General features: G+C 44.0%; 1 long non-coding RNA gene across 1 annotated transcript in view; it reads right to left on the bottom strand.

The window, feature by feature from the left end:
- Positions 1–11948: 11948 nt before the first annotated feature.
- Positions 11949–22551, bottom strand: part of LOC129012090 (uncharacterized) — a 30702-nt gene continuing 20099 nt past the window's right edge. The window contains exon 3 of the long non-coding RNA XR_008493562.2: positions 11949–16248. This is a non-coding gene — a long non-coding RNA (uncharacterized LOC129012090). The remainder of the gene's footprint in view (positions 16249–22551) is intronic.

Below are 22551 nucleotides of genomic sequence, written 5' to 3'. Positions count from 1 at the left end.
TATGGGATGAGCCCAGAATAGTCACGCTTATTCTCGGCTCACTAAAGTCCTTTCAATTAGCTATCCTCTCTTTACCTGACTAATGTCCAGAACCACAGTCCTGTATATATATTTAGACAGATTTGTATCAACATTGCATTGTTACACTTCACTTCCTCCTTTTTTTTAATTATGTAAAAAAACCCACATTAAGCCGAATCTAATTACTGCAATGTATATTAGAAGCAGGGCACCATCAAAATTTTATTTAAATTAATCAGGTTTTGATTTAAGATATTAAATTCAAATTAATCATGTAAAAATGGAAATGATCCTTGACGTGTTTCCAGCTGTGACTTCAGTCTGTTTTCTCGTGAGTCACTTTCGGGATGTCTTGGGGGGAACATTACAAAAATTCACGCCGGTGCTATTTCAATTAGAGTTATTTAGCAGGACAGATGTAAAGAATATGGTATAATTAAGAAGGAGTTGATGACATGGCTACAGATTTTCAGGATTAAAAGGAAAAAAAAATACATGAACTAGAGTGAAAATTGACTACTGGCCATGATGCCCAAGTTCAAGTGCAGGGAGGTTAAGCACTCATTAAAGACAGAAAGAAGATTTGCAGAACCACAGGACTTTTTCTCTGGAGCAGTCTGCAGATCCCACTTTGGTTTCAACTTTGAAGTTTCATTAACAAGCCGGTACTAACTGATATTGCAATTCTTATCATTCCTAAAATTATCTTTCCCTGTGGCAATCATAGCCTTTGACTAATTTGATTCCAGGGCCATCAGAAAGCTATGAGAGTTAAAATAGTACTTCAAGACCCATTTTAAATCCAATTGCATATACCGGCATATATAATACTGCATATAGATATCCAAATATTATTTATGCTCATGAACATATATATTGTGTGACTATGTCAATAAATTCTTAAGATGATGCTACTTTTTCATATTTATATATGACAGATTACAAATTGTTTGAACATACCCCTACTCATTTTTAATAGCACTTAGGTAGAGTGAGTAATGGTCCTCTATTCATGGAGAACTAAGATTGGACTTAGAATGGTTATGTAATTTGCCCAAAGCCTCTTATCTAACTGGACACTAGAGACCAGAACCTGACCATTCTCCTGATCTTCGCACAGCAATTTGTTGCTGTGATCCTTATACTCCGTAGCAGTCTCACCTGCAGGTGAATCTGGTTTTCAAGTCTTTAGAAAGCCCCAAGAGTCAGAATACAACTTCAACGGCCTGTATAGGGCACACCTGGTAAGAACAAAAATCCTGGCAGTGTGATCACTGTTCTGGGGCCCCTCGTCTGTTTCCAGTGTTTTGGCTGAACCCCAGAGAGGGACTGGGGCAGGGGCTTTCCTACCGGAGGATGTGACTCAGTCTGTGTTTCAGAGTCTCAAATAATCAATATTTCCATGCAAAGAGCAATGCATGTGTCCTTTCTCGCATCCCCTCTGACAAACACTATGCTCTGTCATCTGGTCTCTCTGTCCTGCTCCGACCCACCCGAGCCCCACAGACCAAGGCTGTACCCTTCTACCCCAAGGCAGCCCACTGAGGCTTGGGGGCAAGTAGAACCTTTTCTCCACTCATGTCTTCAGGTCCCAGGTACAGAGCCTTGACTCCTCCCGTCCTACCTTTGACCTGACCCTTACCTCAGGCTGGATTCTGGTGTCTTCCGTTGTCCAGCTGTCACTAGAATGTGAGTTCCCCAAGGAAGGGAACCCAGCCTTGTTTCTCATAAATAAACCCAATTCAATAAAATGCAAAGACTGTAGTTTGTTGGTCTTTGGGTGCTCCATAGGCAGCAGGGGACTCAACACCCAGTAGGTACACAGTAAATTGTTTAATGAACAAAAGTGGAAGGAAGAGAAAGAATGAAATAATAAATTAGTGAATGAATGTTTCTGTGGCTGAGTTTATCGTGGATGCTCATTGTATATTGAAGGTGAAGGTGCCAGAGACTCTCCTCTCTCTCTTATGCCAACACACCTTATGTGAAGATCCAATCAGGGAAATGGTCCCACACCATGGACATCAACCTGACATGTGTCTGGATTGATTTGAGAGTTGTAGAAAGGAGATGATTCATTGACGGCTCCTGCTTCCCACTCATGTGATATCAATGTATGTAATTCTTCTTTCAAAATCACGTTTCACTCTTTTTAGAAAATGAATCAGGTGGGAGGTTAAAATAATAACCCTTTTTTTTTTCTTGGTGGAAAATAGTCTTTGTCAATGAAATGCTATTGCTGATGGTTCACAAATCCATTCAACCCAAATTAAAAGCGTGTTTTAAATACTAGGAGAAAAATGGTATTTTTCTCTGGCATCCTTTTGCTTGAATTTTTCAATCTCATTTTACACTTGTACACTGGTACCATGCAACACGGTGAGGGGAAAGGATTTGAATTTAGGTCTCATTGCTCACAGGCTGTGGGCCTTGGATGAAATGCTTGACGTATTTCATCCAATACGTCAAGCCTCAGTTTCCTTAGTTGTGAGTGATCAATTGTTTTGGGGTTCAGATTTCAACCTATCCTCATGCTGTTTCTCGCCTCCTCCTAGAACCCGGAGTTTTCAGGATTGTCACTTGTGGTAGCTGTTCCTGACTTTGGAGGCTGGGACAGTTGCTCTGTCCCTATGCCACTCCATTTGAATAAGATCCTAATAGCTGGCTGCTGCTTACAGCTTCATTCTAAGTCCCCCAGCTCTAGTAAAGCCTTGTGGAAGGCAGTTTTTTCTTTGTAGGTTTTCGTTAGAATCTCACCTTAGTGACTAACTTGAAATTTCTGTGATTTGCGGCCAACAATTTCTATTTTCTGATCCACATTTGGCTAATGACCTCTCTCTAGAAGAAAGATTGCAAAGATCAAATGGGAAAATATTAGGCTTCTCTGACCCTTTATTCTATCATCTTGCGTACTCTTGGCTAATCTTTAAATACACCCAGCAGGTTTCTGCCGCAGGGTCTTTGTACTTTCTCTTTTCCTCTGTCTAGGAAGCTCTTCCCCGGTTAGCAACACACTCTCTTTGTCACTTCGCTCAGGACACCTCAAAGCTCCCTTGTCAGTGATCATTCTCCCCTGCCCCCAGCATTTTCTATCCCATCATCTGCCTTTATTTTTCTTCAGAGCACTTATCACCTTCTGAAATGCCAGGTCTCATTGTCGTCTCTATATAGGCCTTTCCCCAGCCCACCATTAGAGCAAAGACTTCCTCTCTTGTTCACTATTGCATCTACAGTGCCTGGCAGGTGGTAGGTGCTCCATAAATATCTGTTGAATAAATATTTCTGTTAGAAATATAATAGAACAGTCACCCAGAAAATGCCAGCTATCCTGTGCCCTGTGAATCACCTTCTCTTTGGAGAGAACCATGGGCTCAGTGGAAGAGTAGGGACCATCAGCCACCACGTGACTTAAGCTTTATGCTCTGAGGGTAGAATGCCCTGGAGTATGCATGTGAGAAGAGACAGCCATAGAGACAGGGAGACAGGACTAGAGAGAGACCAACAGGGACCAAACTGCAAGGTCGTAGAGAGAGACATGTAGAAGGAGGCAGGTTAGAGGAGGCCCAATGCAGGAGAGAAACAGAGAGATCAGAGCAGAAACCAAAAAAAAAAACAAAAAAAACAGACAGGAGAAAGACTAGCCATCAGAGTGGAAATAGGGAGGCTGAGCATACAGGCACCAGGCCCAGTCCTTCCACCCATTGTCCACACTTCATCCTTCCAGAGTCTGCCTCTCACCTGCGCACAGGGAGATACTTCTTGCATCAGCCCCTGGCCCTTTGGAAGCCAAGCTTCATCCTATTTACTCAGCTCTTATGGTCAGAGCTGAACTCCTTTGTGAGTGGCAACATCCCTGAGGGCTCTCCAGAGGCCTGGAAATCCTCTGTAGCACCAGGGCAGGGACAGCTAATTAATACTGAGAAGGTCTTGGTGGCTCCTGCTAATTGCCCTGACCTAGGCAGGTCTTCATGGGCTGTTACCTCCTTCCCAGCCCCAAGCTCCCAGGGGTCATGTCCTACTCCAAGCACAGGACAGCAAACTTGGAAGAGGTGAAAATTTTACAACATCTTTGTGCTTGACTCTGAAATTCATTACAGAGAACATCTGCAAATATGGACAACCTTAGAGTGTCCCAATGGCCAATACATGAATAACCTTTAAGTACATAATCTCACAGAAACCTTGCAAGGAAGATGCTGCTGTTTTCCTCTTTGTAACTGGGCAACCTGAGGCTCTAATGAGTTCCAGTTTGGCTGAGGATGCCACAGACTTTAGTTTTCTAAATGAGAATTAGGGTTGAGGTTGATCGATCTCTCTGACCCCTATAATTGCCACTACCCAAGGGTGTCTACAGGATACACCTTCAAAGTGGGACTACAGATTTGGTTTGCAGGCCCACAATCTGTTTTCAGAAACCTTTGAAACCACATGTAATTTAGAAATCAGAATTTGGTACATTTAAAATAATTAATATGTCTCATAATTACATATCATAGAGCATCGTGCAGAGGAGTCTAGGACAGCACTTAGGGATAGAACACAATATTTCTGCAGTGAAATCAATGACTGTTCACATTACATGAGAAAAATAAAGACTATAAATAGCCTTATATTAGTTCTATCAGTTCAGGTCAGGTTTTACCACCAGATTAATGATAAAAACTACTTTTGAGTTTGCAAAACTTCTTTGGAATCATGACTATATGATTATGGGCTGGAACAGAATAAGTCTCAAGAGAAGGTCTTTCTTCTTTTCCATAGGCAGACCACACATATGGCAACCAAGAACCACACACAGTTTCACTTTATCAATTAGGTGTTTATCAAGTAGGGCAGGCATCGACTTCTTCTCCAAAATTCTGGAAGAATCTTTCACACCACTCAAGACAGCTCATGAGAAAAAAAAGCATCTCTTTATATTTAGACCGGCGATCTCACTGCAGGTGCCCCACTTGTGTGGGAGACAAGGCTATTTTTTTCTAGGCCCCAAGAAAACTTCTCCCTCCTCCCATCTGATAGGGTTGCTACTTCCTTTACAGTGCAAAGATCAGAGGGGCAGCTCCCATCCCCCACCAGTGTGGCGAAGGAAGAGGGCAAAAAACAGGCCAGGTTTTCACAAAGGAAGACCAGAAGCTGCAATGATGTAACGAAGTACAGTGCATGCCAGTTCATGGGCAGGCAGGAAGGAAGGCAATCGCAGGCTTCGAGGCAGGGCACCTGCCTTCTACTTGTCTGATTTTAGCAGCTGGAAGACAAAAAATAACTTGGGCTTCCTGCAGCGTGAGCTCCTCAGTAATCCCCTCTGAGATGGGGTGGGTATGGAGTCTCCTCATATGGAATCACAGCTCAGAAAGGATTTGCTGCCTCAGTTTTCTTATCTGTAAAGTGCGTGGCTGATGACCACTTCAAAGGACTGTGAGGACGTAATAATCTTAAGTATAAGAAAGAATCTATCATATAGCAAGGGAGCAAATGAACTAAGGCTTCCTAAGCTCATGATTTTGCAATCATTTCATTTGATCCTTTCCATTCTATGGCACTGATTACTTTTATCTCCATTTATCAATAGAGAGATGAAGACACAATATGCTCAAATGATTTGCCCAAGTCATGGGTAAAACCAAAGCCAGTGTTGGTTCTTTCTGACTCTGAACATACATTAATTAATTTCACTCACTATGCTAATTGTAAAACTGAAGCTAAAATGATAACAAAGAAACAAACACTGATCGGTATCTGTAACAGTAAGAACGCAATTATTGTTCTGATCAAAGAGTCCATCTTTGCAAAGAATATTATTTCAAGAAAATATTAGATCTTCCTATTTTTAAAAGTAAGCACCCTTCCTAGCTCAGGGTAGAGGGTCAAGAATTAACTGTTGACTTAATTTGCATCCAGACTGCAACCTTTTTGTGGGCATCTGGACCAATGTGCAAAGATGGACTTGCCCTGCAGGTGGCATGACCCTGGAGCATTTCAGGTTCACAACCTGGAGTCTCAGGGCCTAGGAGGGGAAGAGGTTAACCTTTGAGACCTTTGAGAATGGGGACCTGTGTCTTTAATAGATCGGCCTGCTCCTGCCTTCTCAGGGCAAAGCGCAGCAGCTGGGCTGCCCCCCAGGCCCAGGCCTCCTGTTTTGCACAGCCTCTGAAGCCAGCCTGGCTCTGCCCTGGGATTCTCCCGGCCACAGGTGAGGTTCCTCGGCCCCAGCAATGCCCAGGGGGCCAATCAGGCTGGGCCTGCATGAGGTAAGATGGAGAATCACCCTATGTGCTCTGGGCTCTCTCAGAAATCTCAGCAGATCAATGTCACCGTGGCTTTAATTACCCCTCCTAGGCCTCATCCTTATTTCATGGACTTTAATATGCCTGGTAGGCAGCTGTGGACACACAGATAAATAGCCACCCACCATGGCCTGGCCAGAGGTGGTGCCCACTGTGGCCTCCTAGGCCAAGGGACGGTGGTCTGACAGGGCCCTAGCCCTGCCCAGTGCAGAGCATTTTGACACCTAGATCCTTTGAGTATCTTGCAACAGCCCTGTTGTACAACGGAGGCTTGGCACCAGTTTGCTGAGGACCTACTGTGTGCCAGACATTGCCCCTGAGGCTGGAAGCACTGCGGCAGGCCCCAAGTGACTTCTGTAGGCTGTTTCCTGCTGAGGCCCCTCTAGTCACAGGCTGTCCCTGTGTGCTTACAGCCTTTTGCCTAGAGCAGTGTTCTCAACCCAGGGCGATTTTGCCCCCAGGGGACATTTGACAATGCCTGGAGATATTTTCTGTCGTCACAACTGGAGGAGGGACTGCTACTGGCATCTAGTGGGTAGAGGCCAGGGCTGCTGCTCAACACCCTACAATGCACAGGACAGCCCCCCACAAAGAAGGATCTAGCCCCAAATGTCAACAGGGCCAAGGGGGAGCAACCATGTAGCACAGACAACTTCCTTAACATGGCATATATAAGGCCGCAGAGGTCCCAGGGACTTCCTGGGCCACTCCCTGAGTCAGGGTTTCTTCTTCAACAGTTTAAATCAACCATGGGTCCCCTTGCTCCTGACCGGCCACCCACCACACAGAGCTTGCCTCTTGCTTGTCCTAGTTCCTCTATCTGGATGTTCTCATTTTTCTCGAGGGCTGACACGCACTCATCTTTAATCACACCTCGCCTTGGAAGCCCCCTGGAGTGGCCATCCCTGGCTTAGTTGTTAGCCCCGGGAATTGCATGGGTTGGTTTATGTTCCTTCCCCAATACCTATCACAGCAAACCCACAGGTCACACACTGAATCCCACACATGGTTCACAGGCATGGTTTACATTTTTAAGTAGATTAGAAATATCCAGTGACAACTCTGTAAAGTGGTCTTTTTATTGTACAAATGCGCTGCTGCCTTTCTCTGCATACACAAGGGATCCTGTGGCTCATGGGGAAGAACACAGGCTTTGCAGCTGTCCTCTCAGTCCCCGGGGGCACACAGCCACCTGTGTCTGGATCAGTGATTGGGACAAGTCAGTGCTCAAGAAATACCTGTTGTGTCGATGAATCCATCGTATATTCCTTCATGGAACAGAAGAGTTTGAACTAGCTGACCCAGGCTGGGATCCCCTTGAAATCGGGATCAGGGGTAACGGCTTTTTCATTCTTCTAACTCCTGCTCCCATCCCAAGGTTACTAAATCCACATTTGCTAATCTCGGGATGCAGGCCTCCAAGAACTGTCATTTGGTTCGAGTTATTCCCTCCCTCTCAGCTCCAAGTTTTAAATCAGTAAAATGAGAAGAATGAAAGGACCTCCCTCCAGGTGTAAGGATCCCCTCCAGGGATTCCCGGTGCGAGGCCCATAAAGCATTGATGCCTGTGTAGCGGGAGTGCAGTGCTGGGAACAGACTAGGGACTCTCTCTCTGGAGTACAACAGGTTGGGTCCTACTTCCATGTTTTTGCATACAATTTTTCTGCCTGAGACATGTCAAGTAAAGGAGGCAGAGGGGAGCAGGAAGAACTTTCTAGGGCACCTTCTCACTCCCCATGAAAAGTGCGTGAGGGATCTACGAACCAAATGAGAGGCAGTGGCCCCTGCTGAGGAGTCTCTGCCCCAGGTCAGCTGTGCTGCCTCCCAGACCACACAATAGACCTCAATGACTAAGAAATATCCTTCCAAACCTTTATGTCATGCCATTGCCAAGTGGCCTGGCTGGTATCTTACCTTTTCACAAAGCACCACATCTGAGGGAGAAAGAAGAAATACCTCTCGGGTTAAAATTGTAATACAGGGTTTGACACTAAGTGGGATCATCATTGGGTTGTAATTTATTTTGTTTCTTAATGGAAACTGAATCTATAATATTTTTAACTGGTCAATAAACTAATCAGTTAGATAGCTGATTGCCTATTAGACAGACTTAGAGAAATAAGAAAAAAAAATTCAGTTGTTTTGGTTTAGGAGAGATTTGAGTTTAGCTTCTCACCAATTCGACTTTAAAATATTTGAGTTTACGTAAGGGAAAATTCTTTCAAGAAAAAAATTATTCAATTTTTTCCAATAAAAAATTCTGAAAAATTTGAAAAAAAAAAGCAGCAATTTGGAAAGGACACAGAGATTTATTTATTTCAGTCTTCTGCTCACCCTCCCATCCTTTTGCTTGCCCTTCTGCACCCATTCTGGAACTCCTACACATTGGACCATGGCCAGAACGCCACCTGTGTGATACTCAGGGATTCACGCTGGTTCAGGACCTAATTTGCACTGATGCCTCTTCGAGGAGCTTTATGTCACCCTCATAGCAGTCCTTCCAGGGAAGCATTACTTTCCCCACTTCTGCACAGATTCACCAATTTTCCCACATTCACAGAAACTGCACCTTTCAAAGCTGGGTTTTGACCCAAGACAGTCTGACCTCAAAACTAGCGATCTTTCCTCCACAGAAATATTCATAAGGTAGCCCAAAATTACATGAGGAGCTCTCTAAGGCAGTTTGTCCATTCAGTGATGGGTTGTACTAACAGGACATTTTGAACTTTAACCTCAATTTGAAGATTGCGTTTTTCCTGGACTATGGACATTTTCCCAGAATGGGAGTTGGGGGCATGGTGTGTCATTTCAAGCTCAGTGACAGAACTCAGGACATCTCTGACTGAACTGTGGGCAGCCCTGACTGAACTCTGGTTGTCTCTGACTGAGCTCAGGCTATCTCTGACTAAACTGCCTCTGACTGAACTCTGGTCATTTCTGACTGAACTCTAGCTATTTTTGACTGAAATCTGGTCATCTCTGACTGAATTCTGGCCTTCTCTGATTTCATTCTGGACAGCTCTGACTGAACTTTGGTTGTCTCTGGATGAACTCTGGGTGTCTCTGACTGAACTCTGGGCAGCTCTGATTGAACTCTGGTTATTCCTGACTGAATTCTAGTTGTTTTTGACTGAACTCTGATAATCTCAGACTGAACTCTGGTTGTCTCTGACTGAATTCTGGGCATCTCTGGCTGAACTCTGATAGCTCTGATTGCACTCTGATCATTTCTGACCGAACTCTAGTTGTTTTTGACTGAATTCTGGTAGCCTTTGACTGAACTCTGAGTGTCTCTGACTGAACTCTGGTCATTTCTGACTGAACTCTGGTCATCTCTGACTGAACTCTGGTCATCTCTGACTGTACTCTGGTTGTATCTGACTGAATTCTGGGCATCTCTGACTAAACTCTGGGGAGCTCTGACTGAACTTGGGTCATTTTTGACTGAATTCTGATTTTTTTTTACTGAACTTTGGTCATCTCTCATTGAACCCTGGTCATCTCTCACTGAACTCTGGGCATCTCTGACAACTCTGGGCATCTGACTGAACTCTGGTTGTCTCTGGCTGAACTCTGGGTGTCTCTGACTAAACTCTGCACAGCTCTGATTGAACTCTGGTTATTTCTGACTGAATTCTAGTTGTTTTTGACTGAACTCTGATACTCTCAGACTGAACTCTGGTTGCCTCTGACTGAATTCTAGGCATCTCTGACTGAATTCTGGGCAGCTTTGTCTGAACTCTCGTCATTTCTGACTGAACCCTCAGCATCTCTGACTGAACTCTGGGTGTCTCTGACTGAACTCTAGGCATCTTCAGCTCCTACTCCCTGGTGTGGTGAGCACAGGGTGTGGCCTGGAGCCATTGCTGGAGACCCAAGTAGGACTTGTTGGCCCTCTCCCATCTTTTAAAGTTCTCCACCTTCTGTATGTTTTGTTAGCGCCTTAATACCAACCCCTCACACCTTCCTGGCACCCTATGATCCAGTAATGTTCACAACCTGTTCCCACATCTAAGCTCTCCCATGAGGCCGCAGGGCAGTAGCTGTTTCCCTGCTGATAAGCCAGTAAGAAGTCTTTGAAACCCTGAGCCATTTCTTTTTCTCTTTTTATAATGGTCTGCCTCTCAAACAACTTCATCTCCAGCATTTTTCCCCGTTTGTTGGGATTTTATTATTATTTTTAATCTGATAGAGAGGGTGGAAGCTAAAAAAAAATCTCACAAAGAAACTGTAGAAAAATCCGTCACCATCCATTTCCCCCCATCCTGGAGACCTTGCTGTTTTAGGCGCTCCAAAGAAACACTTTCAGTTGGTCACACCCTTTGCCAACAGCTGAGCTCGTGGCCTGGTCACGTTTATAGCTCACCCTGGAACACTCCATGTGGCGGAGGCTTTGGCAGAGCAAAACCACAAGCCACGGTGTCAACTGGCTAAACACCAACCCAGGAGATGGGGGAGGAGGCTCAGGGTAGACACCTGCACGTCCGCCCACACTGGTGGGAGGGCAGGGGCAGGAGGCCGAGTTCCTGCAGGAAGGCCCCTGGGCCCTGGATCAGAAGGAGGGGTAGGGCAGCAGAGGCCAACATCAGCAGCTGGGACCTCAGCGCGGCTGGGACGCTCTCCGGCCAGGGATTCCTCTCCCGATAATGGGGCCAGGGAAGCAAGAAGAGCATGGCCACTGCTCCACTGTGCAGAGCGCGCATTTTTAAACATTGACCACCCTTCAAGTAGCTCTTTGAGAGAGGCCTGGATACAGAAGTGAATATTTAAAAATATTAGGGTTTATCAAGGCACTGTTTAAAGAAAGCACCTGTACAGTCCCCACGGGAGGAGAGGTGTGGTAGGCAGTGCAGCCCCTGGCCCGTGTGTGGCCAGCCCATCCTAGGTCTCCCCTTCCTAACGGTGAAGTCTCCTCTCCAGCAGAGGCACCCTGAAGGTAGAGAGAGGAGAGGCAGGTGGGAGCCTCCGTGGTGGCATGTGATGAAAGGAAAAGCTAGACAAGGAAGACAGGAAGAAAGGAGGAAGGCACCGTAGGCAGAGGCTGGTTTTTTGGGGAGTGTGGCTGGAGCTGTGAATAGTCAGTGCTCCTTCTCTGAATGAATTTTCTGGAAAATCTCCATTTAAGATCCAAAAATAACTAGGGCTCCTTTCTGTCCTCCCCTGCAGGCTTGCTAAGTGGTGCCACCAGCAGGACCAGAGGATGACCCTGAGAGCTTCTGTTTCCGAATGCTTAGCCCCACCCTCCTGCCACCCCGAAGAAGCCCTGCACTCCCCTCTTCGCTCATGGTCAGCAAGTAACCCTGACAGGTGTCCCATTTGTTTGTCAACGTCAGCTGTGAAAAATCCCGGGGAAGCAAATTGCTTTTCTGCAGAAAGGAGTCAGGGATATGATGAGAAACCCCAGCTCCTGGAAATCAGCATTGGTGGGGACATCTTTGATGTAATAAAATCATAAATAAAAAAGGAAATGCCTGGAAGTCCTGGGGTTGGGGCAGAAAGCCAGTGCCTCAGAGCCAGCCCCGGGAGCTCTCAGGGCGAGGCGGGGAGGAAGCTGCCATCAGAAACACGCAGAGAGTGTGTGGCCGAAGCACTCCATCCAACAGGTCCCCACGCATTCTAAATAATTAGGCTGACATCTGGGAATGATTTATAACCACAGTTTATTTCATCCAACAATAAAATTCCAGAGTTTGGCAAGGCGATGAAGGCCGCCGAGGCCGAAATGTGAACGTGATATTGTTAAGCTAAAGAAAATGCATCTATAAATCACATTACACATCCTTATGGGGATTGCAGATTAATGTGCTCAAGTTGACAGGATTTTGGACTCCAAAACTAGTTTTATGAAATGGTCACAAGAAAATAAAAATCTAACTAACAAAACAAATTTGAAGAAATTGGATGGGCATAGGAAGAAAGGGAAACTTAAGGAAGGGCCCACATCTCTGCATGTGTGAACTCTGATTGGGGAGTAAAGCCAAAAGGAGAACATTTTGGCAAGTTGGATTATAATGATGGGTAGGGTTTATTGAGCATTTACTGTATGCTAGGCACAATGGGCCTTTAAGGGGTATCTCATTTAATCCTCACAATAGCACAGCGGCATAAGCAGCACATTACAGCTGAGGCAAATGAAGCATAGAGAAGTGATATAATCCCCCAGGTAGCCCCCCTTGACCCTGGTGGAGACAATATTCAAACTGAGAGCCCCCGCATGCTCACCTCACAGACTGAGCAGGCAGATCAAATGTCCCCCATCCTGTCCTTTACACCACCTTGCAGCTGGGCCTCAGCATCTGGGTATGTAGAATGGGGATGATGACGTTCCCCATGTGGACTTGTCATTGGGATAACGTTTTATTTAATCCGATAAAAATAATGATTGACCACAGTGCTCAGTACCATGTTGGCTCTCGAGGTGTGGCAGCTTCTTCCTTGCTTTTATTCCTCCTGTAGAAAGTTAATTGAATTTCACATGACTTGCAGCCAGTGGACGAGGGGTTGACTCACAGCAAGATGCCTGCTATTCTGTGTAGGAGACAGGCCATGACGGCTATGGGGAAACAATCTGAGGCATGGTATCGTCATTCCCTGCCTAGTGGTTTGTTGGGTAATGAGGGACATTGAGACTTCTACCTTGTGGCAAATCAGATCAAGGCCTACCACCTGTATCCAGAAGATCATTTACTCAGGGATCAGCCAAAGTTAATCACAATGGTCCTGCCAACTGGCCCGTTTATCCGATCAGAATAGATATGAGCTGGGAAGCAAAAATGAACATGGGGCATTTGCTCAGTGCCTAGGCTGCAAGGAAAATAAGCCAAGTGTCCCTTAGTCCAGGGCCAGCTCAGCCTAAGAGGGTGAGTCCTTACTTGTGTCCCAGCCTGTCTACACTGAGCTGGAGTTCCCCAATTCTCACAAACCTGTGGCTGGGCATATCCACTCTAGTGATGCTGTTTGCGCTTCAGGGTGGTCCTTAGGATTTCATGAAGCACTTACCTAAAATTAACTCATATTTTATCGCAAATAAGACCTACACATTACCAAAAATTCAAACTACATAAAAGGGATAGACAAAAAAAATTATTTTTTGTTTTGGGGATGCCCACTTATTCATTCTTATTCATTCTTTCAGGAGTAGTCTACATGTTATCATGCATGTTTGTCTCTTTGTGTGATATGCTGTTCTGTCTCTTGCTTTTTATTCAGTTAACAACAGTTAATTTTGTTAACTCTTCTGTATCAGCACATTTAGAGTGACCTCATTTTTCTTCACAACTGCATAGGGCTCTTTTGCATGACTGGATTATCATAGGGGTTCCTGTTTAGCTGAACATCCTGGCTGCTTTCAGACTTTTACCATTATAAGCAATGCAAGCAGCAAGGCCATCCAGGAAAACCAAGCCTGGTCTTAGAAGTAGGTTTCTGGTAGCAAAGCAGAGTTTCTTTCCCTGCGGGCACTATGTGCCAGGTCCTAAGCCTGGGTCTGGTGATAAGGAGGTGCCTCCTGTAAGCCCTGCCTCGAGGGTGTCTGGATGCGTGGTTCAAGGGCAGCTCTTAGAAACCATAGAAACCAGAACCAGCTTCCAGCCCTCGATTCCAGGCAATCTCCAGATCCCCAAGTCTTGCTCCTAGCCCTCACTGCACTGCTGGTTCCATTACGCCATCCAGAGAACACAATGGTATTAAGGTGCTAAACAGAAGGTCTTCAGTCCATTTAAGAGATGAGAGCAGACCTATCCCTTAGGGTTATTATGAAGATTACTAAGAGCTCAGTGTGTATAGGGGTGTTGACTTTTGTGATGGTTATCGGGGAGACTAACCTGAAAACAGATCCTGTATAATACAACTCGGTGGGTGCCATTACTCAGGGATGAGAAAAGACATGCGGGGTGTTGTTTTTGTTGTTGTTGTGGGGAGTCTGTATTTTATTCTTGAGGGGTAAAGAAAGATTTCACAGAAAATAAAAGGTTTTGAAGGATGAATAGGAGTTTTCCCTACCTTTGAAAAAATAATAATAGAGAGAATTTCAGGATTCCAGGTAGAGAGAATAGCATAGTCAGAAAGGTAGAGAGGACATTGTGTGTGTGTGTGTGTGTGTGTGTGTGTGTGTGTGTGAGCATCTGTGAGAGAGAGAGAGAGAAATAGTGGAGAAAGTCACAAAGGGAGTTCAGATGAAGCCTCAGCCCAGGTCACCAATCCTGTTGCTCTGTAACTTTGGATGGGGCTGTGGCAGCCCTCAGGGGCAGAGGGTACCAGGACAAGATAGCGCTCCCAGGCACCTTTGCTCATTACCAAGACGCTGCTGTGCCAGAAAGTTGTTTCAAAGCCTTTCCTAAACTCCTCTCTTCCCATGCCCTATGCCGTTGGCAGAATAGCACAGCACTTAACAACAGACTGCTGGTCTTAGAAGTAGGGGTTCTGATGCTGGGTTCAAATCCTAGGTCTGTCCCTGGCTAGCTCTTTGACTTTCTGCAAGGTGCTTAACACGGCTTTCTGTCCCAGTTTCCTCATCTATAAGATGAGAACAGAATGGCCTGCTTTAATGGTTGGCTAGGAAGTCTAAGTGGGCTAATCCATGTACAAAGTTTGGAATGCAAAAAAAAAGCCCCCCAAAATATTATGGTTACATCGCTCTTAATAGGCACTGTAAAGTCTTGTAAGCATGAGGTTCAGGGATAAAGAAGAAAGTAGGAGGATGGGCTGTGAAACAGGCAGTTGTCACATAAGTGCTCCTACAGGGCAGGGAGGAGGGGACAGGATGGTGGAGGAACCAGGGGCCACTCCCCACAGAAAGGGATTTGATCCAGCTCTTAAAGCAAGATCGGGCATTGCCAGGCCTGAGTGAGGACACCTGGGGCCAGGTTTCTTCTAAATCTTTCTGTTCTCTCCAATAAGCCGAGGAAACCTGAGCATTCACAGCCACCATCTCCCCTTAATCCTGATGCTTCCCTCGCCTCAACGGGCATTTAAATAATGCAGCTTTGGCGGGAGGTGGGATGGGTCTGAGAAACTTCCTAACTTGCTGGCACCCCTGTATGCGGGTGCCACTGCATAATGATCGGGGCTGGCTGGAAAGAAGAAACTTGGTTCAAAATGTATGAGTTCATTTTTATGTTCTACTGAGAAAATTTATTCAGTGTGACTGCTCAGTAGCGAGTGCCGTAAAACACCTTAATCCCTGGTTGAAGAAAGGTAATGCCTTGACAGATGTGAGCCTCCTACTTTCCTCCCGGCCATGTTTCAACAACAAACCTTTATTTCTGCTTCTCGGCTGTAGCAGGCAAGAGAAAAAAATGAGGAGAGCAATAAAGCAGTCAGAAATCTCAGGAGCCAGGCGGCGATGCAATCGTAATGACAGATTTTTAATGTGGCGGGAGAGATTGACAAGGAAATGTCTTCAGAGCAAACGCTCACCAGATGGAATGCAAACGGTTTATTGGAGTAGAGAGGTGCAGCTGAACCGAAGAGAGAGCGGGTGGAAGGTGGTCTTTCTGGCTGCTGCAAGTAAACACGCCCGAGACAGGGAGAGGGGGAAGAGAAAAGACACGAAAAATAGCAAGAGGAGGGAGAAAGGCACTGGGCGAGATCCCAGATAGGCCATTCCGAGAAGCGTTTGGCATCTCCACACACCCTGAACTGGAGCCCAGCGTGAAGCCCCAAGAGGCTGATGAGACAGCAGAGGACCACATTTGGAAGCAAGAAGACCTGGATTCAAGATTAGCATTCAACTGACAAAGTTCCATTGGATCTTGAAGCCCAGGCGTTGTTCTGGAGCTTCTATTCCTTCCGACGGTGCAGATGTTTTTGTGTGGCCAACATTTTCAGCATTGACTTGATGGCAGGTCCTGCCTGGACCAGGCACTGCAGACAGTGAGGAGAGGGGCAGCTCTGTCCTTGAGCTCAACGAGATGCACACGTGTAGCATTTATCAATCAGGTCTCTGTACAAAATAATGCATTTATTATTAAAATGGTATGTATGTGTGCATATGTGAATATATGCCTATGTATTCATTTATTTACTCATCCATGCTATCTATTCATCCATCCATCACTCTTTAAAATCAGTTTCCTGTATATAACTCATAATATATTTGAAATGGCCAAAAAACGATAATATCCTCCAATTTGAAATTCTCCAAAGGCGTATGATGTCATTTAAAACAGTCAGAGTAGGAAAACTACTTTATAAAATTCTGCAAAATAATCAAATATTAATAATATGTGTCAGTCCAGAGAGATAGTATTACATATAAGGGCCGTCTGTTTTTAAGTATACGTACATGTGGTATAAAAGTGCATAAGAATGGCTACAGCAAAAAATAAAATGAACATTGAATGAATCCTGAAGACCATGTGGATTATGCCAATGATCTGAGGCCCTCCAATTCGGGAATTCTTCCAATGTTATCATAACCAGCTCTGACCTTGAGCAAACCCTTTCTTTTTTGCCAGACTCGGTTTCCCCACCTTGTAAAATCAGATGCCCAGGTAGCATGATTCTCACCATCTTTTTGTGACTAACATTTTAGAATGCTAAGTGCAAATTTCTGCCAGTGGATATTCTCAAGGCCAATAGTAACTTTAAAACAACAAAGCAGTGAAATGACATGCAAAAGTGGAATGTGCTTTCACAATACATAATACAATAAAAATACTTTTCTTAAATAATACATGACAGTCGAATTCATCTCTTTAGAAACATCCAATCCAACATAAAGATGCCCCCTTTCAGCACTAAGAGCTACAGCCCTTCTTGTCCTCGGAAGGAAACAAATGAAACTCCACGTTTCATAGGGACGGCAAATCAAGTTGAAACCTGTTGTTGCAGCCCTGCAGAAAATGCAGATCCGTAAGATTTCATGCCAGACCCTGGGTGCCAGACATCTTGCAATAAGGAGGGGAGGAAGAGGGGGACAAGAAAAATAGTGGCTAAATGGAAAGACAGAATGGGAGAAAGTAAAACTGTACTTCTCGCCATCCTGACTGCATTCTTCTCTGGCACATTGGTGGTACTGATACCTGCTGAGACAAAATTCCAGGGCGAGAAACTGTGCACCACAAGCCCTGAGAGGTGGAAGGGATTTGTGTGTTAGGATTGGCTGGGTGCAAAGGGGCCTTTAGGATCACTTTACATATGATGGTATTCTCCAGCTCCATAGAGTAATGGAGGCATCAGCTTCTGAGAAAAAGAAAAAGGGATGACCAAATCAGTGTGCGATAGAAAGTTGTGTTTGTATTTGCGCAGCATACATCTGGCATGTTTTCTATTCACATTTCATCCTGCCCGGTCTCATGGTCTCAGAGGAAATTGCCCAAAGCCTCTCCTGTCTCTATTCAGCCCAGTGTTTCTACTTTTGTCTTAAAACAAATGGCCAAATAAACAATTTGTTTTTCGTAGACTACTGTTCTTCGGAGCTTCCATATTGTCCTGTTAAAATTTACTTCTTAAAAAATTGAAACCCTGCTTGGCTTGGAAAGCTGGCTGAGTAAAGACATTTTGGTCTAAAAAATAAACAAAGTGAAAGGTTTTAGAAGACAGACAAAACAGACAGCTGGATTTTTAGAGTACATACAATAGGTTTTATTGGTTATGTTAGAAAGAAAGAAGGAGAGAAAGAAAGGAAAGAAGGAAGGAAAAGAAAAAAAGGCAATGAAATAAATTCCTCATTTGATTTTGCACCCCCTTTCCAAATTTCTGACAAGAATTTTCAATCCAAAAGCTGTTATAAAAAACCTTTTCCAGCCAGGAGCAGTGGCTCACGCCTATAATTTCAGCACTCTGGGAGGCCGAGGCGGGCGGATCACGAGGTCACGGGTTCGAGACCAGCCTGACCAACATGGTGAAACTCTGTCTGTACTAAAAATACAAAAATTAGCTGGGCGTGATGGTGCACGCCTGTAATCCCAGCTACTCAATAGGCTGACGCAGGAGAATCACTTGAACCCAGGAGGTAGAGGTTGCAGCGAGCCGAGATCGCGCCACCGAACTCCAGCCTGGCAACAGAGCGAAACTCCGTCCCTCCCCGCACCCCATCCACCCCCACAAAAAAACCTTTTCCCATTCTGTCCTTCAAGAAGGAGCAATGAACTGATGCCAGCGGGTTTGTATCAGCTCTGCTCCACTTCTGAGATGTGACTGCAGGTTAGCCATTTGATTGACCAAAACCTCAACATGTTTGCCTATAAACTGGACACAAGATGGGCACTATAAGGTTCTTGGCAGAATCACATGACAGATGTTTGTAAGTGGGATCTGTAAACCACAAAGCGCCCTACAGTTATGTTCTAATAATTATCCTAAATAATTATCCTAGTATCAGTGTTGATAAGGGAGACAATGTCTAACTTGCTGTTTTCCAGGTTAATTCAGGGTGCATTTACACATGTATAGAACCACATCTTGATCAAAATAGGCCTGAACAATTTTAGTTCAGAAATAAAACATTCTTTATTTCTCATTGGTAAATATAGCTCCTATGTTATGCCCATTCTCACTTTCCCTTTACCTGTGCACAGGACGGAGAAGCTACTTCTATTCTAAGGAGATTAAACAATAGTTTAGTTAGCTTTGTCCTGCTTCTGTTTAGAGGTAGACTCTATCATGGAAATGCTAATCATTGTTGGTGATATTTTTACTCCTCTCCCTGCTTTCTGTCATTTTAGATACTGAGCAGGTAGCAATATGTTGAGTATTAAACTAAAACCATAGAGAGGAAGATAGTGAGGTTGTGCATTGAAAAAAAATGTGAAGCCAAGTCATTTTGAGTTGATTAGGGCCCAATTCTTACTTTAAGAATTGAGCAAGTCTCCTAAATTTCCTCAACTCTGAACTGAGTACTGGGTTGAAGATGAATCCTAAGGCCTTCGGCTTTTTTTCAGATCTTAGGACATAAGTCTTCTATGCTATGAAAAACAAAATCGGGAGAATGGCCTAGCACTCATTTTCAGTATTGTTTCTAGTTATTAAGAAATCAAATCTTGAGGCTTCCACAAAGTATAAATCCAATGACTTTTTTAGAAGTAGAAGCAATAGCTAAGCATTGACTTGATGTATGTATATATCAGTAATCTCTGCTTCAGTTTAGCTTTGCTTTTATTTTAAAAGTAACAAATGCAAAAAAATTAGAACAAAATCTGGAGACTTGGCGTAAATCCTCCTAGTATTTTAGAAATGCGTAGCTTTCCTATTTTTGCTGATTCACAACAATGGCTTCACACTGCATGCCCTGTCATATAGCCATTTTCACTTCTTAGAACATGGTTTTTTTTTTTTTTTCTTCCCCACATCATGAAATACACTGCAGCCACACAATGTTTAGTTATATATTTTCTCTCTTCCCAATTAGAACATAAACTCTAGGAGTGCAGAGATTCCTCACCTTGTGTATTGTTGTGTCCTGATTTAGAACAGTGCCTGGAATATGGTAGGCCCTAAGTAAATATTTTGCAAAAACAGACCCACAGTATTCCATCACATGCACACAACACCACTTGTTAGATCTTCCTGCACTATAACTGGATGTCCACGAGCATGGGACCTAGTCTATTTTGCTCTCTGCACTGTGTCAGCCCTTGGATCATGGCCTGATCCTGGGCAAGTGCTCGGCGAACCTGCTCCGTGAATGGTGAATGAACACCATCTCCCAGCATGAGACTCTACCACTTGCAAGATTTTGCTGCTATAAACAACAATGTGGTGAACATCTTTGTCATTAAATATTTGCTAACATCCCTTAATTTTTTAAGAGTAAATTCCAGGTAAGCATAATTGTTGGGTCAATGGGTGGGTATATGTTTAAGCTTTTGAGGCATATTGGAAATTTTCTTCCCAAAAAGTTTTTTTTCCTTTTCTATTTTTTAAAAATCAATTTACACGTCCACCAGCAGTATAGAAAATATCTCTTTTCCTGAAGCCTCAGCACCAGTGATGGCAGTTTTCAAAACCTTATGAACTTGAACTTGATAGATTAAAAAAAAACATAATTCCTCGATGTCATTTTTCATTTCCTTGACTATAAGGAGATTTAACATTTTTATATATTATTTCTGTGTTTCTTTCTTTCTTTTGTGTTTTGTTTTGTTGTTGTTGTTGTTGTTGTTGTTGTTGTTGTTGTTGAGATGGAGTCTTGCTCTGTCACCCAGGCTGGAGTGCAGTGGTGCAATCTTGGCTCACTGCAACCTCCACCTCCTGGGTTCAAGTGATTCTCCTGCCTCAGCCTCCCGAGTAGCTGGGATTACAGGTGTGCGCCACCACACCCAGCTAATTTTTGTATTTTTTTTTAGTAGAGATGGGGCTTTACCTTGTTGGCTAGGCTGGTCTCAAACTCCTGACCTCAGGTGATCCTCCCACTTTGGCCTCTCAAAGTGCTCTGGGATTACAGGCATGAGCCACCATGCCCGGCCTCAGTGTTTGTTTCTTTATTTGTTGATTTTTATTTGATTTTTTTCTTGTTAAATAAATTCAAATACATAAAACTTTTAGGGCAGTGCTTGTAATGGAGTAAACATTATATACTGTTATTAAAATTCCTATTTTATTATCTTTTCCTTTTAATCAGTTTGTTAGAACTTACATATTATGTATCATATAAACATATTTACATATTATTATTTGACACTTACATTAAAAATATTTTGTCTATTTAGTTTATTTATTTGATAAATATTTCATTTTCATATTGTCACACTTACTCATCTTTTTGTTTTTTGCCTTCTGCCTTTGCAACTAGTTTATTTTTTGAACCATTTAATATACTTTTCAGACTCATGCAATATTTACAGGAGGAATCAAGTTTAGGAAAAAAAACAGTAGGCTAAATTATATATAATCCCATTTTGTTTATGCTTTACAATTTTCAAAGCAATTTAATATATATTTCTCTTGAGTGTTCCAATAATCCTTGCTATGGTGGATGATGTTAATACACCCATTTTTACAGATGAGGTTAACTGAGATGTGGGTACAAAGGGAACACATATAAATTCAGCAAGGGAGCAAGGACTGGCACATATTCTGAATTTATTTTCAGGATTCTATGCATTTTGGCTTTTTCTTCAAAAACTTGAGGAAAATGATGATGATGATGACGATGATGATGACAATGATGGTGACTAATTCTAAGTTTGATGTCAGCATTTTGGTGATCTCTGGTCACCTTACATTTCCTAAGTCCAAAGTCTACGGGCAGAGTAAGGTCATTAAGGTTTCCTGAGTGCCCCTTGTGGGCTAGGTGCTTCCATGTGCATGGTCTTAGTTCATCCCCACTGCAAACCTAGGCAGTTACAGTTGTAATTCTGGGTGTCTCTTTTCCTTTTTAATGGGCAGGAACTTCAGACTCCCAGGAGCCCCCTGTGCACCCCAGGACACAATGCTAGTAAACAATAGAGGCATGATTCCCACCCAGAGAGGGCACATCCAGGACCACAGTTCCCCCCATTTACTCTGCAGCATTGAGTCTGACAACACCAGCCCCTGACTTTGAGTGGCAAATTATAGCCTGGTTGTATAATAGCTCTCCATCTTATTTATTCATTTTTTTGAATTCCTAAAAAATCATGGCAAGTAGATCAGCATGGCCTCCTGCCCGCCACACTGTGGAAGTTTGATAATGTATGTCCTAACCGCTTAATTGATTGATTACCTCACTGCAGCTTCCTGAGGTACCGAATTTCTCTCTAATAGCCAGAGTCAGGCTCTGCAGGCAACCGTGGGGGGGACGGGGGTCCCTTGGTGTCGATTTGCTCTTAACTGGAAAGTCATTACCACTTAATACATGTAGATTGTGTTGAAAGAAAATTATGTGTAATGAAATGAGGGAAAAATTAGTGGAGTGTTATGGGCGAAAGCAGATGTTAGGGAGGAATTATGCTAGCAGAGATAATCACCTTCGTTGGTTTTGTGTGTGCTGGGGTGTTAACTGAGGGAGAGGCAGGGGGAGAGTGGAGCAAATGCATTGATCGACGCAGATTCACCCCTTAGAAGCAGCAGCAAAGAATGATACCCCCTGGACTCAGAGACTGGGCTTCCGTAGCTTGTCTCACCCATATCTGTGGCTCTTCCTCCCTGCAGTCTCCCAGGATGCCTGGACACAAAACATCTACCTGCGGGTGCTGAAGAAGATGGCAGGGAGCATCCCAGGGAGGCCGCTTGCTAACTGAGGCCAGGTGATGAGTATCCTACTCTAATTCTTAGAACATTAGCTGAATCAGATACAAAACAAAACAAAATATCCTCTCCCTCC

Source organism: Pongo pygmaeus, chromosome 15 (assembly GCF_028885625.2).
Source record: "Pongo pygmaeus isolate AG05252 chromosome 15, NHGRI_mPonPyg2-v2.0_pri, whole genome shotgun sequence".
Lineage (NCBI taxonomy): Eukaryota > Metazoa > Chordata > Mammalia > Primates > Hominidae > Pongo > Pongo pygmaeus.
Note: the sequence above shows the minus strand (reverse complement) of the source record. Positions and strands in the feature narration are given on the sequence as shown.